At 41.3% G+C, this 23,720-nt stretch overlaps 1 long non-coding RNA gene across 2 annotated transcripts; it reads left to right on the forward strand.

The window, feature by feature from the left end:
* The first annotated feature begins 383 nt into the window (after window positions 1-383).
* On the forward strand, window positions 384-22,762 carry LOC148337514 (uncharacterized). Of its 2 annotated transcripts, XR_015843271.1 has the most exons (4): window positions 384-479; window positions 1,027-1,174; window positions 2,752-2,834; window positions 22,302-22,762. It is a non-coding gene; the product is annotated as an uncharacterized LOC148337514 (long non-coding RNA). The 2 variants fall into 2 exon arrangements; XR_015843270.1 differs by lacking the exon at window positions 22,302-22,762 and having other exon boundaries at window positions 2,752-4,031.
* Window positions 22,763-23,720: the final 958 nt, after the last annotated feature.

Consider the following 23,720-nt stretch of genomic DNA (forward strand, 5'->3'; position numbering starts at 1 on the left):
ACAAAAAATACCGTAATTAATTGTGATTAATCGCGTTTCAACTACTATTTTTTGTGACCCTTGTAACAGGTATTTATTTACTTGAATAATATCTTGGAATTAATGTAAACCCACCAAATACGAAGTGTACAAAGATTGTTCTAATTGCTTACTCTGATCCATGAATATGATCTAAATGGAGTCTGGTATTTTTCAGAAGCAATTTTCCAAACTTCCACAGTACATTGAAGTCTCCCAACAAGCACCACATTCCTGCTGATTTTCTTTCCAAATATCCCAATAACTATTTTAATAAGAGCATCATAGAAATCATTTTCATGACTGCATTATTTCCCCTCCCATTTGACTGGTCTCTTGTTTTTTTTTTGTTTTTTTTTTCTCACAGTGTCCTCGCATGTCATACATTGCACCATCCTGAAACACAATTGCTGAGAATTTTGGAGTTTCTTGAGAGAAGTTTAATTTGGTGCAACTGAAAGGTGAATAATGCATCCCCAAGTGCTACTGTTTTTAACCATTACTATGCAAGCTCGCGTTATCTATAGAATACTTATGAGTACCAGCGAAAATGTTTGTGATGTTATTTATTTATGGTGCTCTTTTCAATTATTCATGTGTTTATTTATTCATGGTCGAAGTAACTGAAATCTGAAATTGGAAAATTCATTTTCGCTGAAGGGCACTTGGCCCCACTCTATCCTGCCAGACACAAAAAAAAATAAATAAATAAAAAATAGTGCGAGGTGGGGTGTCGGCTTTTTAGTAATTGCTCTATGTAGTATTTACTTAAAGTCGCCAGATAATGGCTCGCGGAAGAAGGATGGAGTTGACAAGAGAGATGAACACTATCGGCTGTTGTCTGCTTTAACCTCCTACTCTTGCGATTGTCCAAATGATGTGGAACACCTGGAAATGGTTGAACAGTCAGTTGTGAACATTTTGAGGGAAGAAGTAACTCGGCCAGTGCAATCTATCGTCGTTAGAAATGATTTCCTTCTTGTATTTTCAATGCCGTATCCCTTTCAGGGTCACGGGTGATCTGGAAGCTTTCGGCGACAACACCAAGGACGACAGTCAATCACAGGACGTTTATGGAGACTGACAAGCGCTCATTAACAACATTCGCACCGTCACTGAGAAAGAGCTCAACTCAAGATGCCTGCGCCAAATTAAGGTGAGTGGAACACTTACACCATTAGGGACTGGGAAATTATTTCAACATTTTCTTGTTTTTCTGGAGCCTAGAGCAAACCATGAGGCTGTAACTGTGCACACCCAACAAAAACTGCTCAATTCACTTGCAATTTGTGGTTTATAAATGTATGATTTTTTTTTTTTCTGTCTCCAGTGAACACACCTCCCCTAATACTAGTGTTGGGAAAATGAAGCTTCAAATTTGCTTCATGAACTAGCTGCTGTATTTTTAAGTCATCTAGATGGCACTGTTGCTTTTAATAAAGGGTTTAAAAAAAAATAAGCAAGTCAGTGTGCTTTCAGGTTGAATCGAGAGTGCCATCTAGAGGAGTCCAAAAATATTACAACTGGTTCATGAAGCAGATTTGAAGCTTCATTTGCCCATCTCTACCTAATACCATCTCATAGTTAGAGCAATAGTATGCCTTTGATTTTTTTTTTTTTCTGTAGGGTGAATCTTTTGCAAACCAAGTTAAAAATCAAAGCAGGTGGGCGAATGCTGCGGGTACAGAGTATATATACACTGTTCCTTATTATGGTCGTATATTCTCCAACTCACGGATTTTCTTTTTTTTTTTTTTTTTTGGGGTGGAAACATATTCTATCCGCCATTATTCACTGTTTTTTGCGCTCAGACCAAAGCCCTGTCCACTATAAAAGTATTGCTTTGGCCCCATTTTGTGGCCTCTTAGTGCTTAATTCTTAATCACGCTTGGATTTTCGCTTTTCCACAAATAACATGACGTCCTAGGAAAAAAAAAAACACGATGGGTAAAAGCATTAATTTGCATATAAAAGTGTTTCCCAGCCATTAATGACTCATCTAACGAGAGATTTGTCCAGATTGAGAGAGAATACTCATTTCTATACATCCTACAGCTTCCTATCAGGTCCTTTTGTTTTTAATGATACAAGCCGTTTTACTTGGCCCGAATTTTGATAAATGTGTGTTCAGCGTTCAAGGGCATGGAGGTTTAATCAAATTCATTTCATTCCCCCGCTGTGTAATGCAACTGTATTCTCATTTTTAATTGTTTAGTTAAGTATTCTAACTTGTCAGTGTCTTGTTGTGGTTGTCGTGACAGCTGATCAAGAGTGGCACAATCTCCTCTTTCAAGGTGTCAATTCACAGGAAGCAGTATGGACAATTTGTGTCGTTTAATTACCGCACAGTTCTCTGTGCATCGTACATTTATTCTAATCTTGATCCACCTTGATCGTTTTACAATATACTGTAGTTCTTTTTAATTAGTTCAGATTGATTAAAATCCATTGATTCCTCCGCAACCTTATTTACATTTACCCCCTCGGACACTCTTCGTCCTTATTTTTCACAATTAATCGCAGAGCGTGGCGGTTTAGAGGGCGAGGCACCGGTGACAATTTGTAATCAAAGCAGCCGTTCAAATTATTTATGGAGGCAAAGTGACAAGTTTTTGATGAGTTTGTTCTGCCTTGTGCGTTGATAGATACCCGTACGTGACAGTGAACTGCTGACTTCAAGTGTCGCAAAATGAAAGATTAAACCATGCTTTTTTTTTTTTCTTTTTGTTTCAGCCAGTTCAAACCAAGCCACTGGTCACCCCTCCTCCACCTGCTCCCTCCTTCTCCCGCCACTGACCTTGGCTGCATGTGCATATGTAAGCATGCATGCATGACTCTGTGCTTGCATCATTCTCAACCCAGAGGGTTTATTAATTTTGATTGATGACTCCATTTATCTTCGGAATAACAATTCTCTAATGCCCCTCACAGCCATGTCTGCAGCCATGAAAGTCCAGTGAGAGAGAGTGATATTGCAAACAAAATGAGAAATTTGCTATTTGACAAGGAGCTTGATAAAATGGTTTTATAGTTGGCTTTGATGCATGGAAATCTTGTGTTGATGATGGCACAAGACCAGCAGTTTTGTTGGAAATTAATCAGGAGACCAGGTGCGGAAAAGAATAGAAGAGACATTTGACCTTCAAAAAAAAAAATAAAAACTTTTTTTTTGTTCCAGTGATGAACAAAAAAAAATGAATTTTTTTGTTCCATTGATGAACCAAAAAAAAAAATTTTTTTGTTCCACTGATGAACAAAATACAGTTAAACGAAAACAAAGAATTTTTACATGGGAAAAAAATATATTTAGAGCGCCAAGAATTATTCTTTATTCTCTTTCTCTCATTTTCTCTCTCTCTCTCTCAATCTGTCTGCCTGTATAGCCATCTATCTACTGTAGCTATCTTACGCAGCCTATGTTTGAAATCCAGCGTGGCCAAACTACAGCTTGGGGGCCACATGCGGACCGTTAAAGGTTTTAATCCGGCCCGCCGAACGTGAAAAGAAATTAATGAATAAACCTTGTTAATGTTTTATTTTCTACATTCTGTGGTTTTTCAAAGACATGTTTATTGTTGTAATGCTTTTGTTCACTTTCATTTCAAATTAAATGTATTTTTCTTTCTCCGATGAGGTGAGGTTAACAAAACACTCCATCCATCTGCTTTAGGTCTGGCCCCTCTGTCAAATTTTAGAACCCATTGTGGCCCGCCAATCAGAAAGTTGGCCCAACACACAAACACAGTCCAGATATTTTATATATATATATATATATATATATTTTTTTTTTTAGATAACTACATTTTCACAGTAAAATAAATTAGTCATTTAACAGTAAAGTGTTGTGTGCTTTCCTCTGCCAAATCTTCGACTGTCTACTCTCTCTGTGTGTTCGTGAAACGACTTCCAAAAGCGTGCAAGTTGGCATTAGAGATACAAATGAAGTCGTTATCTGATTTTGCTCATTTTGTGCCGCGTAATTAGCCTGCCCCCTTAATGAGTTTGCAAATTGAATGAAAGCAAGTCAAATGATCTCCTCTACTCTAAATAAATGATACAGTGTTTGTCTTAGTTTGTTGTTTTGTTTTCCACCAGGTGATTTATTTTCACCCCAGGAGACATCTGGTAAACCATCCCTTATTTTTATAATGAATCATCAGCCAGGGGGAAAAACAATATTATCCAGTGTGTAATATTGTCCTCTGGAGTCTAATAATCGAGCGTACACCCGAGTCTGCGTCATTAAAGTGCCATCGGTGCACATCTGGCCAGCTCACAATCACAAAGATGTGTTGGTTTTCTTTTGCTGGCGGCGCTCGGGGGCGTAACAGAAAATAATCGAGAAGCGCTGCTTTAAATTTCTGTTTTTATTTCGTGGCATTAATTTCACTTTCATAGAGCGAGAGAAAAAAAAATTGGGGGGTAAGGTAGACCACAGACTTTCAGAGATTTGTGCGAATTTATAAGGTTTGCGTTTGTCATCGTGGCTAAAGCGGTCGTCCTACGTTAAACAGTCAACCCTATGGAATCGCGTTGGAGTTTCATTCAGGCATGGCCAATCGGCCTTTTTTGTGATGTGGTTGCTTTTCAAGAAAAATGAATTTTCCTGATTTTCATTGATCGGAACGTGGCAATGAAATGTTCCAGCCTGCCTGCCATAAAGGAATCCTTTAGAGAAGCTGAGATACATTCAGTCATTCAAGAGGCTTTTTTGGCGTTACTTAGTGCTTCAACAATACGATTCAGTGAGAGAAAAGTAGGAATTGATGTTTTGCTAAAGTGGCAGGTTACTGTATATTGTGTTTGAGAGCGTGCACGTGCATCTGAAAGGTTGCTGAGTATATCTTTTATAGAGCTGTGGATTTATTTTGTGCTTTCAGACAAAAAGGGACATTGATGGAGTGCAGTCACGCTAAAGGATAAAGTGTTTGTCTTTTGATGGATTACAATGGTGAAGGTAAATTTTGTCTGACTAGAACTTGAAGTGTGGATTGTTGCTCCAGAAAGACTTCCGCACATTTTTCGGCTCAGCCGCCGGGCCTGTCTACGAAGACATTCTCCAATCTCATCTTTTTCTTCTCTTTGTGATCTTTTACCTTGATATAAACTGGACAAAACACACGCTCCCTTCCGCTATGTTTGCACCCATGTGAAGGTCTTGTGTCTCTCTTGGTTTTTTTGAACGCTGGAACTGGAACAAAATAAATGGACGCGGCCAAGGCTAGCTAACCGTAATAGAAAATAAATAACGATGAAGAAAAGACTCAAACTAAGGAACGCAAATGTACTTTCCACACAGACGCCAAAAAATGTTAGCACATACAACAAACTCTACAACTACGAACAAGAAAAAATCTCTCCCATGCTTGAGTAGTATATTCACGGCAGCATCATGCTTTGCGGCTATTTTTCTTCCGCTGGAATAAGGCCTTGGAAAAGGTGGAAGGAATTATGAACAGTTTGAAATTCTAGTCAGTGTGAGCAGAAACCCTTCAGGCTTCCGCTCGAAAGCAATAAAATGTCAGGAGAAGACCGCTAGAACAACTGAACTTTATTTAAAGGTCATTCAGAGACACTTGAAATGGTGGCAGGTGTGTGCGGACTCCCAGTTCACGTGAGTTTTTGAATGTAGTTCATTAATTCTGAACACAGCCACATCCCAGATTATAAGAGCCCGTGCACACTTCTGCACTCACGTTATTTCAGTTCGTTATTTTTAGTTCCTCTTTTTTTTCTTTCCAATTGACGAAACCCCTCTGGTGATAGGGCATTGGAAAAAAATATTTTTTACTAATCTGTTCCCACAATTTAGCAGATTGTTTGTGTACTGTTTTGTATATCCGGCCGTATATCTATCGAGGAAAATTTAATTTGGTGTCATATTGATACAAGAGTGTAGTGCAAATCACTTGGGCTATAGGTCAGGTGTGGGCAAACTACGGTCCGGGGGCCACATGCGGCCCGTTCAACGTTTTAATCCGGCCCGCCGAACTTGAAAAAAAAATGTAATGAATACACTTTGTTCATGTTTTATTTTCTAAATACTTTTTAAAAAACATATATATTGATGTAATGCTTTTGTTCACTTTCATTTAAAATTAAATGTATTTTTTTTTCTCCGATGAAGTGAGGTTACCAAAACACTCCATCCATCTGCTCCAGGTGTGGCCCCTCTATCAAATTTTAGAACCCATTGTGGCCCGCCAATCAAAAAGTTTGCCCACCTCTGCTGTAGGTCATTAAAGGTGGAAAAGATTTTCAAATTATATATCAGCATTTATTTTTTTTTCAATATCCCAAAAATGGCATTTGACGTGGGTGTGTAGACTTTTTATATCCACCCTATATTAATAATCTCTCTGTAAAGAAAACCAGAGCATCTTTGTATTTCTTGTGTTCAATCTCCTTATCTTATTACATTTACATCCCCAGCGTTATTGAGCATCATTTTCCCCGGTGCCAACGCAACTGCCCGTCACATGCCAGGCCGTCGGCGTGTTAAGTCGCTCCCCCCGGCAGTGACTAATTATTTGTTATGTCAGTGCCTGCCGTACCCGTTTGCCTTAATGGAGTGTACCGCGGCCATCCATCAGGTCTGATGTCACCTGAAGTGCTTGTGTGTCGGTGGGGCGAGCGTGCCCCTGCACGTGCGATTTACGGGCTGCCCGTCGTGGCGGCTCTTGCTCCTCGCCTCTTACCCACGCCATGCGGCTCACTCCTCTCCTCGACTTTCCTCCCAGACCAGATTGATTACCATCGCGGCTGCCTCATGACACTCGCCATCTTCTGGCAACCTTTTAGTACCATTTTATAGATGTTTAGCGCACCTCATTTGGCTATTTATACATCTGTAAGTGGCCATGAAATATAGATTTGTCTTGATGGGTGTCGGCGGCGGCACTGCGGAAATCTGAGCTCTCGCTGGCATGTCGTTATTTTAATGGTGTGAGATGAAGAGGCCACATGTCGGGAGTCATTTTCCAAACATGCCTAAATGGTGTTGTTTTTATTTTCATCTAATGCCCACACTCATATTTTACTGAGAGCAATAAGGCGGGCTTCTGTTCATGAAGTGTTTATTGTGCTGGGAGATGGAAATGGCGAAAGGAGAGCCGTGAAAGCACACATGCGCCGATATTTTCCGCACTTGTATTTGGATGTTAAAAGTTCTGCTTGGTAACAACCGTAACCTGCTGTCAAAGCTGTCATCCACACGCACGTCATTCACAGGCGAGGTCTCACAGGTAATTAGGCGCTGGCGCACGCTCAATGCGATGTGCGGCTTAATTGAATAGTTAACAACTCCGAGGAAGATCTGCGAACATTGGCGGTGGCACCTGTCACCGAGCTGTTCCATCGCAGCCTTCTGCATTTTTTTTTTTTTTTTTTTGCTCTGCCTGGTTCGGAATGTCAACGTTGGTGCAAAGCCAAATTAGGGGGCAGGCAAGCTGGCTGAGTGGTGTGTAGCAGGTGGGGAGATAGCTGGAGGGTGAAGGGAGGCAGGTGCCCGCTCTGCCCTTCAATGAAGCTCCGGGAGCCCATCCGCACTTCCCCTCAGGCCTTTTTCATGGCCATGTGACAGGAAAGTGACAGTGTGTGTGTGTGTGCACGTGCATGATGGTAGCTAGTACCTCCTCAGCACTTCAAAATCAAGTGTGCATGCATGTCGCCCGTCTCTCCTCCCTCAGGCTTGAATATGAAGCGGGACTAAGGCGTCCACCCCCGAGACAGGTAGACTGTCAATTTCATCAAAGGAGTCTTTTTGTCCTTCCATAAAATAAACATACATGTCTGACTGGATGGTCAGCAGGAGATCGGAACCCCGCATGCTCCTCAAAGCCACACCTCACAGCGGGTCGCTCGCCTTACTCGGGAAGTCTCGTCATACACGATGTAAGAATTAAGCCGTTCTAGAGCGGCTGGTGCTGTCCAACATTCTTTTGTTGCTCATGAAAGGCAGTCAAGAGGCACATTAAAACATAAAGAAGTGTGTAATGAATATGTCTCACCAGAACGGCGAACCAGTGGGAGCCCTCAATTTGGTCGGCGAGTGGTGAAGTTCTTTTCAAGGCCTCATTGCTTTAACAGCAGCCACATCAACGGCATCTTATGCAGAACCAGCTCGGAGCGTGCGAATGATCATTTTAAGTATAGAACTCATGGTATTTTTCTTCCTTTTCTTTTTTTTGGGCAGTTCTATATTGAAGGCTTTTGCTTTGTTTCCATCGGGTCATTGAGTTTTTAGTCCGTTGAGTTTTCGGGTTTCATTTGCGGCCTCATTTCTCAAAACGGTAACAGAGACAAGCGTGGGAAACAAGCACAAATGGCGTTTTCAGGGGGGGGCTTATCTCTCTTTTTTTTTTTTAATCACATTCAAACTCAAGTGTAAATGACAGTCAGCACACAATTTGCTCTAAATGCATTTCAAATGTTCTCGAACACTTGAGTCTAACTCTGGTCCTCATGTTTCCCCCCTCCGGCACTCCTGCGCCAACGCCCCGTCACGCCCAATTGTAAAAGCTTGCAAAATAACGCAAGAAAATTCCACCAGTACACGCAATTAGAAAAAGCTTTGCGCTAGATTTGCGCCGATAACGAAAATAGGGCCCACAAATTGTTGTGCATTTGTGGAGACCAATGTGGAATGAGATGTAAAAGAACAAAAAAAAGGTCGTCAATCATTCAGAAAGGGCTTTAATTTTTAATGAATGGATACGAGTGTGGTTTTGTGGTGAATGTGCGGCCATCAGTGCAAAGGACATTGTTCACTTTTAAATGTCTCAAATGATTTCATCAGGCATATCGAAATCATACATGCACGGGCAAAAAGTTAAAAAAAAAAAAAAAAAACACTTGCCATGTGTTGGGGTAAAAGAAGGCTTTATTCTTAGAAAAAAAATCATGATTTTTTTTTTTATTTCACATTTTTAAATAATAAATCTCATGCCAAAAAGAAAACGAGACATAAGCCATCAAACATTCTCCCCTCTTCACATATCTGTGCGATCATCTGATCAATCGTTGAATCATTTCCGATCGGCAACTTCCCGGCCAAAATGGGGACGGGCGCATCTTCACGTGCACTTTGGCAAAGGTCTCATGTTCATTCATCCAGCGGGGCCCCGTGGATGACCACCCACCAACTGCCAATAGACATTAGGGAGGATTTAGTAATTAAGTGATAGGCTAAGGACTAAATTGGGTGTTTGAGGTCCCTCCAGCCATGCAGATAGGGGATTCTAATTGCCCGGAATATTGATTACCCACCCACGTAAGGGTTGTCCACAGTAAATTCATGAGCTATCGATTAGCTGTTACTCCTCCTCGCTTGTCAATGAAGGAGTATCCCTGCCCCGCAGCCGCACTCAAGCGCCTTCATTCGCGTGGCGATCTTATTTAGTCATATTGGGAATATTATCATAATCCTCCATTGGGAGCCGTTTGTCATTTGAAGAGCATCATGCAGATATTGTAGACGCTTAAACTCAGGGAAACGTTTTTGAAATGCCAGCAAAAATGATTCTCGACTCAGCAGTAAATTTGGGAGCTTCTGAAGGATGTAAAGGGCTGAAGTAGACAAGAAGGAGTCATGCAATAACGTTCATGTCATGCAAAAAACTTTTTGCAACTATTGTTCCGTGCATCTGAGTCATTTTACGGACTGGAGCAGTTGGCGCTGTCCTCGCCTAGAGGAGTTTTTCCGGCAGGCTGTCCTTGTGGGCAGAACTAAATGGACTGTGTAAGTTTGGAGAATTGTTTTCAAAGAAAAAGGCCTGTAAAGATGACTCAGTTTAGATCGTATTCAAAAATCTACGAGAACTATTAGAACAGTCTTTGATTTAAAATACATTTCATATTTAATTTTACATTAATTACAAGATATTATTCAAGCAAAAACCTGTTTAAAGTTTCACAAAAAAATGGAGTTAAAAAATGCGATTAATCGCAATTAATTACGGAATTTTTTTGGGTGATTAATTAATTTAAAAAAGTAATCGCTTGACAGCACTAATTTTAAGTACTACTTTAGTTTGTGTCCGTCAATAAAACTTCCCGTGTTCAAAATAAACATCATTTCATTCATTCAAAACGTCCAATTCCATCACTTCAAACTTCTTTTTGCGTTTGCGGTGCTCTCCAAATGTTCCATGGTGACCAAAACCCGCTTTCAAATATCGGATACGAGTTGTCAGAATGTTTCCAGTGCAAAACCATCAATACGGAGACATCATGCCGGCCTGTTGTCCTCCCCACCTACAATTCCCTAATAAAGTGGCCTTATACGTATAAACATTCCAGGATCATTCCATCTACATACTTAAACTTGCAAGCAAAGAAGAATAATTGGCTTTGATAGAGTTCTTCAAAAAAAAAAAACAACTAAGCGACTATGAAAAAAACTGCGCGAGTATGCGCTGAAAGGGATTTCAAAGCGGCGTAAAGCTTTGCCGCACAGAAGCGTCTAACCTGAGTCATTTAGAGCCTATTACAAAGCATCAATATATCGATCCAAACAAGTGTCTCAGTGTACTGCTCTGTAAACACACCAGCGCCGCTTTTATCTGCTTCAATCTTATCAGGATTCAAATCTTTTCCTCTTCAAGTCACCGTTTATGGCCCCCGACAGATTTGGAGCTAAACATTTGAATGATTGCACCGTTAGTTTAAGGGGAGGTTGTTGGTTGGAAGACTATAAAAGGCTGGACTGTTGGACAAATTGGGTTTTTGTTTGAATGTTGAATGTTGTGAATGTTTCTCAGATGATTCAAATCATTCAATGTGACAAAGATTCAAATATTCATGCCCAGGCTACCATTATTTTTCATATTCCAAAAATTCCACATTTTCTCCAATTGGGCATTCCTTTATTCTCATTCTAAATGCAAAATGTTCGCCTCATTCAAATCCCCTTGGGGCCTCTTTTCAACATTCCAAGAATTCCCACGATACACAAATATTTTTTTTTTATTTTATTTATATTAAAATGTGTACAAAACATGTCCCATGCACTTTCAGATTGTTATTACATGGTAATAAAACGTGAGCCTGATTTACTTTGACATGCTGTCATAAAAGATAAAAAAAAAAAAAACTGTTAACTGGATATCCCGTGTTTAAATGGCAATATTGTGCTGACATTAAATATTGTATTTTTTTATTTTTTTTTACATTTTTTACAAACCTAAAGAATCAACACAACAGTGTGACCTATTAGCAACAATAATGTTATTAAAATAATGCTATAAGGTCAAGTATTTTATTGCACATGAAAAATATTTGGTAAAAATAAATCATATCATCCAGTGTGCCACCAAATTTGCTCCATTTTCACGTTTGTTTTCTGCTGCTATTAATCACACTGGAGCGCAAATTGAGCGTCTTGCGGTGTTGCGGGTGATACGAGTGGAATTGCCACGGTCATGCGCTCATCGCTGAAAGCGAATCATTCCATGTGCTCGTCTTGCGATCGAAGCAAGTTCTCACCATTGGCACACCACGAAGTGTCCCCCTCCAGCCATGCTCGCAAATTGAATTAGTTTCCGTGTGAATTTATGCTTCAAAACGAGTAATTATGTTTTAACCCCAGAGGAAACAAGCAAAATGAGTCATATCTTCCAAAGTGCTGAAATGCGGCGAGCTCTGATTAAACGGCAACCGAAGGGACAAAAGTTGGAAGCGCGGCAATTTACCAGCCATTCATCTGTTGGCAAATTAAATTACACTACACTTGACATCTTTTTACAAACTTTGATGAAAAACAGTTCCTCTCTCAGAATTAATCTCCTTAATCCCAATGAGATTTTTTTCATGCGTATGAAGGGGTATCTCTCATCTGCCCACCTATGTCGTTTAGATCTGTCACAGTTGCCACGTGACTGTTGAACACCTCAAGAAGATGGGGAACCGATTAAGACAGAATTTTAGTCATAAAAAGTTCATAAAGTTAATAATGGACCATGTTCATAATAATAATCTACATTATCTGTTCATTTATTTTTTTTACCGTATTTTCCGGACTATAAAACGCTACTTTTTTCCTAGATTTTGAACCATGCGGCTAATACAATGGTGCAGATTTTCTGTAGATTTTTTTTTCACCACTAGAGGCGCTCTATAGTTCAGAAAATACACTAAATAAATGTAATTTATTTTTTTCTCTTGGGTCTGTTCTGTTTCAATGAGCAAAGTTGTTGCAATGTTAAAAGGCACGGTTTTAACAATTTGTTTATGTACCTTTATGAGCATTCATCGTACAAAATCGTTCTGACCATGCAGTAAACAACTGCCGTTTGTATCTCTATTTTTTTTATTATTATTATTTTTTTTTTTAAAGGAGCTTCTGCGGCTTTTTTACCGGTGCACCGTAAAGTCCGGAAATTACGCAAATCACCTTCCTTAGTTAATTGTGCCATACATTGCATTCTACAATTGCAAGTGCACGTTTGCCCGAAAGGCTTCGGTGCACGTGTGTGTGCGTGTGTTTGTATAAATTTGTGTGTGTGAATCTATTGAGTAATAACTCATTCACTTGTGCTGCTTCCATTACTATGCGGTTATTCTTCACTGAAGGACTCCTTGCGCGTGTGCATTCCCAAGCAGCGTCCGTCTGTCCTTTTGCTCGGATTAGGGCGGTGAATGCTGCTCGAGGATGATCAGACTGGGAGCACACCGGGGGTTGCTGTGCGATCACAGAGGGATTATGGGGGGATATGGTGCTGTAGTGCATTGCAGGCCTGCCTCCAGTTAGGCTCATCTCCGCCACGCTCCCCTCACACACACACACACACACACACACACACCACTTTAATTGCCTTTGCTTCTTTCATTACTTTTATTGCCTCTCCTCTGCATTGCGTGCTCCCCCGGCTTGTGGAAAGGTCATTGTGATGGCGGACATGCGCGCACACACATACACACTCCCTGACAAGCTGAAATTGGCTGAGGCTCTAAAGCCGGAGAAACCAGTGACACAATGGGGTGGCCACTAACACGCTGAGCAGATTTTAATCACATCTATAATTCACGATATCATACCAAGGCGGTAAGGAGACTAGAATTATGGTTGTGAATGTCATCTAAAGAAGTGACTCCAGGCTATTTTTAGATGCTGCTTATGAAGATGATAAGCCAAACTAATAAAATCGCATCACCATGGGAGGCGAGGCAGGGCGGCAGTTGTTGATGACGTTTATTTATTTTATTTTATTTTTTTATTGGTTGTCGGGATGACCGACATGTTCGGACGTCAATGCCAAGTTTTTGGAATACGAGATGACAGGAGTTCATTGAAGCCTGCAATGTCAACTTGTGCTCAGTTTTGTTTTATGAGGAACAAGTAGTTGTCCAAATATTAGGCCAAAGTTGTGTGCTGAAGTGGGCGGCAGTCGTGAAAAAAAAGTAAAACAGGAGGACTCAAAAATACAGCAGCTGGTTCATGAAGCAAATTTGAGGCTTCATTTTCCCATCCCTACATGAAGCTATGAAAGGACTGTTGAAAAAAAAATTAAGTTGTTGACGTAAGTCTTTGCTTTTGACGTTCAGGTTGCATTGGCAGCAGTCCAAGCTAGGACGTCCAGGCATCCCTCTGCCCAGCCACCCTGAGGCCATTCCTGTCCAGTGGCGCGAGAGTGCCCTGCGTTCCCCCCCCCCCCCAAGACCTCCTCAAGTTGCAACATGGCCACAACACTCAACAGCAAAGCATCCACAGGCATGCTAAATCAATCCCCGAGCCACCTCATCCTCCCGAGTGGCAAGCGGCACAACTTCTCAGCCTCACTTTCCATCTCAATGAAAGTCTCGACTTGGTCTGACACATTCAATTAAATATGGCGTTCACACATCCTAAAATAAAATGAAATCAACATTTGAAACCTACTCAATAAAATCGAACTCGTCATGTGCTACTGGAGTGAGGATCATATTTTGATGGGCGGGTGTCTCACAATTTAAAAAAAAAAAACATCCACATCGCCAGCCAGCAGGACTGAAATGTAAGCCGGCTGCTATTTGCTTGCATTCCACTTCTACCTGACATCCTCGAGAATGGAAAAGGAGGGAAATGTGGGCTGATTGAGGGGATGCTTCGATGTCGGGTGGGGAGATGTGAACCCAATCTGCCATGTGTTGACTATACTGATGAGGGGCTTGCGTCTCGATCCCATCATTCCTTGTGTTTACTTTTGGCCGGTCGACCGACACGCGGCGACCTTCCCACTCTTATCCTCTCGGAGTTAGCCTGCATCAAGAAGAGATGTGCAAACCATTAGCGGGAGGCTGTGGCCCAAATGAAAAAAGACTCATTTTGTAAAAGTAAGCAAGACAGAAAGGAGCCTTTTCTTGCGTGTTGTGAGTAGAAAATGGGAAAGAAAATGATTAGTCATTATTTTTATTGCACTCCACAGACGGATATTGGTGAGGGATGCTGGGGTTTTTTGTTTTGTTTTTTTTTAATGGAATTTTAAAAACTAACAAACACCAAAGCATAAATCAAGAGAATTTTCTCTGATTCTTTTGCTTGGTTGCCTGACTTGATTACCTGGCATCTTGTTTATTTATTTATTTTTTTTATATTGATATTGTTTGTTTTTTTGGGGTGTGTGTGTGGCTTATATTCAGGTGCGTCCAGAAAATACAGTACATGAGAACATCCTGGTGCTGTCCATTGTGATGCCTTGTGATTGTCTTATCTTACAACCCGCCATTTCTCAAGGCCATGGGATCTAAAAGTCAGGAGTACGCTGAACGCAAACCAGAGATCCAATGAAAATCACAATATTAAAAATTTCAGTCAGTGGAATTTTGGTTGAAGTCAGCAATATTGGTGGTAAATTATTTTCTCTTCTGATTGTTTATTCGATGCAGGAAGTCCCATTCTGAATGCCGCTGCTCCGAGCTTGACCCCCATGCCTCCATTATGTGTCATTAGCGGTACTTTCAGAGAAGCCGGCCAGACCGAGACCTGACAGCCCCTCCTCGGATATTAAGCCATGCATATGGATGGATTTCTGATCCCTCTCATCCACCACCGAGGACGAGGGAATTAGGCCAGTGAGGAGGAGAGTACGCGGCTTAAAGGGAGCATCCGTATCTGACTTTAATGGCAACCATGGAGCCATTACCGCCGCTAAGGGCCGGCGTTCACGCTTGGCCGCTCGTTTGTCTGTTGTGGTGTCACGCAGGTGATCAACACTGCACGAGGGTCGCGTTCGATGACCTTTTTTGGGGTCGTGCGCATTCACATCAGACGCTCCCCTGAAGAACTGCGTTTTAATTCCACGCGGTTCGAGCCGTGATGGCATATTAAAATGTGCGTTTCTCATTCATTAGCAGTTGACTCTTCCGCGTCACTTACCTCGACGATGGATGCGGGGTTGGGGGTGTTGTTATTTGTATATCAGACAATGTAATATTCATGTTGCACGCTTTTCTGAGCAGACGTTTGCTCGATTCGGTGGAATGGTACTTGCGATTAGATTTTCACAGCAGATTGCTATTATTAAAGGGGAACTAACTCCTTTGAGTAGTCATCTTCTCGGGGAGGCGATCTCTCTCGCTGGCAGAGTGCTGGTCTATGGCTCTTAATGCACCGAAGCAAAAAGCGCTTTGGCCCGCAACCTTTCACGCCTTCGACTCTCCTTTTTTTGTGATTGAATAGTTAATAACGATGAGTCGCCTCTAAAAGCCTGCGTCTCTTCTTTTTGGTCTGTTTGTCCGCCGTACCTGCCCAGCGCATGTCTCGATTCCTGCGGTCATGGCCCAGATGCAAAGTCAACTGATGGGCCACCTTTTTTTCTGCACCAGTTATTCATACTTCCACTTTTTATCTGACTCGTGTGGCCACCATTGCTTTTCTCTAAAGCCATTCCGCCACTTAGCTGTACGCTTTGGTTTGTTTCCCCCGTGATATGCTTTGGATCGGTGAATGCTGATTTAGGCTTGCATTCGCACGGCTATTTGTGAAGGGAGGGTGATGAAAGCTTGTGATGGGGGAAATGAAGCTTCAAATTTGCTTCATGAACCAGCTGCTGTATTTTTTTAAGTCCTCTAGATGGCACTGTTGGTTTAAATAAAGGGTTTTTAAAAATGTTGAACAGAGAGTGCCATCTACTGGAGTCCAAAAATACTACAACTGGTTCATGAAGCAGATTTGAAGCTTCATTTACCCGTCACTCCTCAGCAATAGCATAAAAGCACCGGGCCTGCTCCAAATAGCGTAGCTGGGGGGAGAGAAGACAAGACAATGTCATCTTGAACAAGGCTCATGTAACACTGTTAACCAAATTCCCAATCAGCCAAGTCTTGTTATCCTCTTTCGTGTGCTTCAGCACTCCCTTATTACGCGACTGGAACAAAAGCTTTAATGGCTTTATTTGTGAAACAGGCCTCTAACTAGATGTCAAATCTGAACAGAATGCAAATTTGGTCGGCTAATTCGGACGGCGCTTCGGCGCTGACCAAATCCCTCTTAAGCTTCTTGTCGAGCACGTCTGCCAGCTTTGTGTACACAATTGCCTCCTCAAATATTCACACCGCATCATTAATGTCGACCCCCTTTTGTGCTGCTCAATTCTACCAGAATAAACAGGATCACGTGTGCAAAAAGTTCTTTTGTATCGCCGATAATTAGTGCACGGCACAATCTGAGCAATGATGTGCCCGGGTGAAATTAAAAGTTTGCAAAGCACGGGTAAAGGAAGGGATTTGAATGCCCGGAGGGGGGGGGGGGAAACGCGCTTATCAAATAAAGCTCGAAAAAATTGTGCAGTGAATGAAATGAGCCAATCATTTTTTTTTCCTGCGAGATGGGAGCCCTGAGGGGAATAAATAAGCAATCGTCACGTCATGCAGGGAGAACAAATGAGCATGGTACACAATTAGGCGGGGTCACATTCTGCCAGAGCTGTGAGCGGAGGATGGGCTAATGAGCTGTCCCAGTGTGCTCGTGTCCGTGTGATAAATGCGTACGGGAAGCAACAGACTCACTTTAAAAAAAAAAAAATGAAAAAATGAAAAAGATCCTCAGAGCTCTAAACATGATGTTTTAAAGGCCAACGTGCAAAATGACACACGCATTTTTAAAACAGATTTTGTTTTTAAAATGCCCTTTTGGTTATTGTCAGTTCAATTCAGCCCAGTGTGGAAAGTGCGACCAGGGCAGTTGCTTCTTCAGGCTTCTCTTTGGCCAACTGTGCTAGATAGCTGGAAAATGTGAGAACTTGTGAACATTTTTTTCAATGCTGTTGCAAATGAATTGAGGTCTTTTGGAGGAGCTCAGAATCTTTGTTGAGGGTCACCATCAGAACTCGTTTTGACGCTGTAGCTAGTGATGGGGAAATGAAGCTTCAAATTTGCTTCACGAACCAGCTGTTGTATTTTTGAGTCCTCTAGATGGCACTGTTGGTTTCAATAAAGGCTTTAAAAAAATGGCAATTCAGCCCAATGTTGAACCGACAGTGCCATCTAGAGGCGTTCAAAAATACTACAACTGGTTCATGAAGCAGATTTGAAGCTTCATTTAGCCGTCACTAGCTGTAGCTGTCTTGGTGCAAAACAGGTTGGCACTGTTAAGAATCTTGACTCATTCACTACCAGCCGTGTAAAAAAAAAAAAAAAAAAAGAATCTTTGACGTCTTTAGCCGTCAATGGTAATAAATGAGTTAAAAGGTAATTTAAAACAAATGTATAGAAAAAAAAGTCCGTCATCACCTTTTTGTTTGGGTTCAATGTAGCGATGTATAATACATGTAAACATCAACATTTAATGTCGTATATATCCTCTATTATTTTTTTTTTCATCAAGTTAGCCTTTGTTGAGTTGTTCAAAACAAGCGGCCCAGTTGATGAAACTCCTCGAGCCACACGCTCTTGACGAGCCATTTTCGGCCCAAAAACTCTTAATGAACGCGCGGATCGCAGCCAAATAAAAGAATAATAACGGCGTCGAAAGCTTAACAAGTTTGCCTTTGTTCTTCCACTCCACCCACTCGAATTTGTCTGAGTGAAAGCAGGCGGCACGGAGGGCAGCTCGGAGAGTTCCATGCCCATCGGCCTTCCATCGCATGGGATGGCGGAGTTTGACAGTCGAAAGTATTTCTTCTCCAACAAAATAAGAGCCCTTAAGCAATGGTGGATGAGCTGTTAGTAATGGTGGCGTCCGCAGGGAGCGAGACTAAGCGCCATCGCTCACTGTACACTGGCGTTGGTTTGGGGATGAAACAATGGAGCAGGAAAAGAAAACATTATCGGATGCCGCAATACTCGCGCATTCTTACTTTGACAAAAGGCGCTGTGGAGCGCGATTGTTTGTGGCATTCTACAGGGCAACCTGAAAGTTGAGAGTGATGAAAAAACATGAAACCTATCTGGAAAAAAATTCATTGAAGCAATTGGACTCTTCTTGAAGACATTTCGGCTTTAATTCTCTTAAGCAGCAGTTTGACACTATTTTGCTCAACAGCCCCGTTTGCACAAAATCAAGTGCGCTGTGATTTTCGGCATTTTAAATCTTGTTGAGTTTGCTTATGGTTGGTCACAGAATTCGCAATAGGCCAACTGGGAAAAAGCGCTTCTGAGTCCCGGAGGCTCAAAGCCACATTTGGGTTTGCCCAAATGCCCGTATGTTTGACCCCGACCTGTCATGTTCTGGAACGAGAATGCCGGGCAACTTTGGAGCACATTTGTGGCCCGGCAGAGTCAACTGAAGATCCTGCCTGGCCCGACCCCAGAGTCGGCATCGGTGCAGGGACAGTTTTCTCTCAACAACTAACAAGGTGAAGCGCGGTGAAATGTTATGCCAAGGTGAGTGTTATAGGTTACCGTATTTTCCGAACTATAAGGCAGCAACTCCTTTTGGAAAAAAAACCCAACAACAACAAAAAAACGATATACAAGCCGCACCAGGCTAGAAGCCATTTTTTCTATGTTGAAACAAATATGTTGTTTACTGCTTGTACAGAACGATTTTGTTCTGTGAATGCACATAAAGGTACATGAACGGTAAAAAAACGGTACCTTATAACATGGCAACAACTTTTTCCAATTAACACAAATCAGACCCAAGAGGGGGAAAAAAATCTAAATTTATTTATTGTATATTATGAACTATAGAGCGCCCCTTCTGGTGAAAGAAAAATCCACAGAAAAGCTGTAGCGTCGTATTAGCCACATGGTTCCAAATCTAAAAAAAAGTAGCGGCTTATAGTCTGGAAAATACGGTAATTAACTGAGCTTCAAAAGAGGGATTAATTGCAACCCAACACGACCGGGACATTATTGGTTTTGACGCTGACTAAATCAATAAGCAGCTATTCTTCTAACACAGCAGTCGATTTGTGTCACTTAAGACATGGCGGGAAACTAAAGAATACCAATAATTGTTGAGAATGCGTTAAATATCCGCAAGTAATGCACAATGGGAGCATGACTCTACAAGACAATCAACGTTTAATAACAAATGCGTCAAAGGTTGTCTAGATTCAGTCGGGCAACGTGTTGCTTGTTGTGACCGGAAGCAATTAAAGCTTCTAAATGAGTGCAACTGTGTTGTCCTTTTCAGACGAGAAAAATGACAAAATGGCCACCTCCTGAGATGGCTAAAAATTGTGGAATTTATTGCTTAACTCATATTCCAGAAAAAAATAATCATCATGATGCCGTGTTTTGACTAGTCGGCCTGCATAGCTCATATTCTTGTAAATAAAATTTTGGGGTTGACTTCCCCTTTAAGAAATGTGTTCAAAGTGTGCATAATTACAGTGGCTTGAATAACATCTACATATATCGTTGGACAAACAATGTACAGCGACATTGAATATGTCTTGCGAAAAGATTGCACTTTAAATAAATGTTGGGTTAAGGGTTATGGTTGGGTTAGGGTTTATGGTTAGGGTAGGGTTAGGGTAGGGTTAGGGTTTCCAACTAGGGTTAGGGTTAGGGTTTCCAACTCGGGTTAGGGTTAGGTTTTTCCAACTAGGGTTAGGGTTAGGGTTTCCAACTAGGGTTAGGGTTAGGGTTTCCAACTAGGGTTAGGGTTAGGGTTTCCAACTCGGGTTAGGGTTGGGTTTTTCCAACTAGGGTTAGGGTTAGGGTTAGGGGATAGGGTTAGGGTTAGGAAAATGTATTCAAATTACTCTACAGGACTTAAACACAAATTATCTTATGAAGACTCTTATAATGGGTTTTATACCATTCTTTTTTCCCACCATTATAAGTATGCCTGATGATTTTGTCACGTGCTCCTCGCTTCCCTGCGAACTGCAGTGTGTGTAATGTGTTGTCTATCATATTCAAAACATATATTTAATATTTATATCCATCATCTATACCGCTTCTCCTCACTAGGGTCGCGGGGGGTGCTGGAGCCTATCCCAGCTATCTTTGGGCAGTAGGCGTGGGACACCCTGAACTGGTTGCCAGCCAATTGCAGGGCACACAGAGACGAACAACCATCTGCACTCACACTCATACCTCGGGGCAATTTAGAGTGTTCAATCGGCCTGCCATGCATGTTTTTGGAATGTGGGAGGAAACCGGAGTACCCGGAGGAAACCCACGCAGGCACGGGGAGAACATGCAAAATCCACACAGGATGGCCGGAGCTGGGATTGAACCCACGCCAGATGCTGTCTCTCACTGTGAGGCCATCGTGCTAACCAGTCGTCCACCGTGCCGCCTAATATTTATATATATATTTATATTTAATGCTTAACCCATATTTCCACAAACGCATTTTTCATCCGAATGTCATGTTTAGACTACTGAAGGCGCATCGAACATTTTATTGCAACGAATATTTTGGGCTTGACTTCCTCTTAAAATGTCGCTTGACCAATTCCCATTCGCAAGATCATAACACCTACGCGATGAGTACAATGTAGTTCAGTGGCAAATTGTTTTTGGGTCAAATTGGGAAGTTTCTCGACATCGCCATAAATACATTTAAATTAACTCGCTTTTAGGAAAAATGGTGATCTTATTTCAACAAATACAAGTGAAATCTTGATATATGGAAATTTGCTCAGTCGGACGCACTAAAGAATGCCGACGTTTGCCCCGCCTTGCTTTAAACATTATGTAAACAAAAGCTGTACATCGCTGCCTTGTTTCACTTTCAGTCATAAACCACATGTGGGCCTCAACAAAAGAGGGAGGGACTCAAGTGGGTTCTTTTTCTTAAGCGTTTATTTTTTTTATTTTTGTGATGTCGGGAAGTGCATGTCCCTTTGAAAATTCAATCAAGTGAAGGCCGTCTCCTGCTGGGTGACAGGGGGCTGAAGTTTCCATCGGGCCTGCTGTGCTCCTAATGCAGCCTTGGATTGTAATTGCGTCCCAGAAGGCTCTTCATTTACGGGGAACAAAACCAACGCAGGAGCGACGAGACAAGAAAATGTCTCCTTCTCCGCACTGCAGCAGTTAATTAAAACAGCACTTGATGCCTTGATGTTGTCTCATCAGTCTCACTCGTGCTCTTGAGGGGTGTTATGTTTTGTCGCTGTTGTGCGGAATCCTCCCACATCTCCAAAATTTTTCAGGAATCTAAAAAAAAATTCTAAATAAATAAAACACTCTTGCTTGAGTTAACTTCAAATACTCTTGCACTATCACGATCACTCTAGATGGCACCGTTGGGTTAAATAAAGGGTTTCAAAAATGGCAATGTTGAATTGAAAGTGCCATTTAGAGGAGTCCAAAAATACTACAACTGGTTCATGAAGCAGATTTGAAGCTTCATTTACCCATCACTAGTTAGCAATGTATAAAAATAAGAGACGACATGGTAAAGGAAAATGAACAAAATAACTGAAAGTGAAAAACAAAATGAATGTTTTTAAAAACCACTAAATGAAAATGTATTTTTCATTGGACAAAACAAAATAAAAAATATTACTATAACTAAAATGTCCTTCGTTTTTGTCTGGAAATTCTAGATGCCAGAAGTGGCATGATCAGGCAAAAAACTAATACGAAAGCTAATAAAATCTAAACAAAAACCAAGCAATTTTGAAAAATACGAATTAAGAACAACAAATCTTCTATAAAAACTAATTAAAATTAATTGAATATGAAAAACAAAAGTTAAAACCAAGTTTCTGGGACAATACCGACCAATCATATTAATTTGTGAAAAATGTGACGACCAATCATATTAATTTGTGAAAAATGTGACATTGGCCATATTTGTGGACGTTTTTCCATTGGACAGCCACGATTTGTAAAGACAGCACCGCCTCCTTTTGTGGACATGTATGCATGTGCAAATCTAACGTGTACCGTCTTTACTTCAGGTGTGGCGGATTTGAAGAAGTGTGGCCTTCCACCCTAATCCTCGGGCTTACGCCCGGCCGCCCCCACAGCCCGGCTTAATTCCCTCCATCATTACGGGGGACTTCTCGCCGAGAGCTTTGGGAAAAGGTGACTCCTGACGATATCCTTCACGTGGACTATTTCAAAATGTCAGTCGGTACGCTCGCATTTGTCTCATTAAAGTTGGTGAAAACCATTTTTTTTTTTTTTTACTCTCACTTTCGCCTGCCAGTCTCAATCAAGTCCGCTGGGAGAATGGAGGCGGCCAATCATAATCATGCTTATTTGCATGAGCGCAAGCGAGAGACAGTCAATCAGGGGACAACAAAAACGGGCCGGTGAGAGAAAGACAATTGGAGCGATGGCAAGCGCACCATCTTTTCTTTTTTTTTTTTGTCCAAATAGATGCATGCTAGTTAAAGAGGTATTGGTTGCGTGACATCAAGAACGTTAGCGTCATGCAGGCTTTTTGTTCAACAGTCTTCTGACCTGAAGATTTACATAAAGGCCCGCACATGATCCTCCCACAAGGAGGCGAGCCCTTCATCTAAAGCGCATCGGCGTCTTTGGCAGCTGAGGGGCTTCAAAGGCTCACATCACTCATGTAGATGTGTGACATCTTTGCAAGGAATGACGGACCGAGGCTTTTTGTTTCTCTCTGATGCGCTTCACTCCACTTCGTCATCATGAGACAACGGCAGGAAAAAACATTCGATTTATTGTGGCCATTGCAGACAATCTACATGGAAACTAAATTTGAATAAATTATTTATGATCAACCAATCAGTCAATTAATATCCCCTCAAAGACATTTTGGACAATTAGACTCTTCCAACTTTGTGGGAACGATTTGAGGAAGAACCTTTTGTTTCCAGTGCACAAGGTAAGGTCCATTCAATAGTTTACAAATTCTCAAAATTGAATATAAAAAAAAAAAAAAAAATTGGGAATGCGTGAATCTGCGGATGCCGAACCGACTGTACAAAGAAAGGTAATTCTGACAGGGCATGTCTGAGTACAATGGATCCCCCACATACTCGCAGTTTGGCACCTGTGGATTCGCATATTATAATTTCAGTTTTTAAAAATATTTGTTTTTTTTCAAGCGTATTATATAAGGGGATGTTCACACAACAGGTTAATAAAGACCACAATGCATTGCGAACAAGAAAACAAAAGGGTGCGTTCGGAAATAAGCTCGGAACATCGACCCCAACAACAGCTGGTTCATGAAGCAAATTTGAATTTTCCCATCACTACAGTGCAGGGCTATTTATTCTGCCACATACAACATTCATACAACTCAACAACTTTTGTGGACTGGTAAAAAAAAAAAAAATGCCCTTCCTTGATTAAACATTGCTAGATGGTTGAAATACTCACAAAAAGCATAAAAACTC

Source organism: Idiotropiscis lumnitzeri, chromosome 5, assembly GCF_059441095.1.
Source record: "Idiotropiscis lumnitzeri isolate Australia: NSW breed Sydney's pygmy pipehorse chromosome 5, RoL_Ilum_1.0, whole genome shotgun sequence".
Classification (NCBI taxonomy): Eukaryota; Metazoa; Chordata; class Actinopteri; order Syngnathiformes; family Syngnathidae; genus Idiotropiscis; species Idiotropiscis lumnitzeri.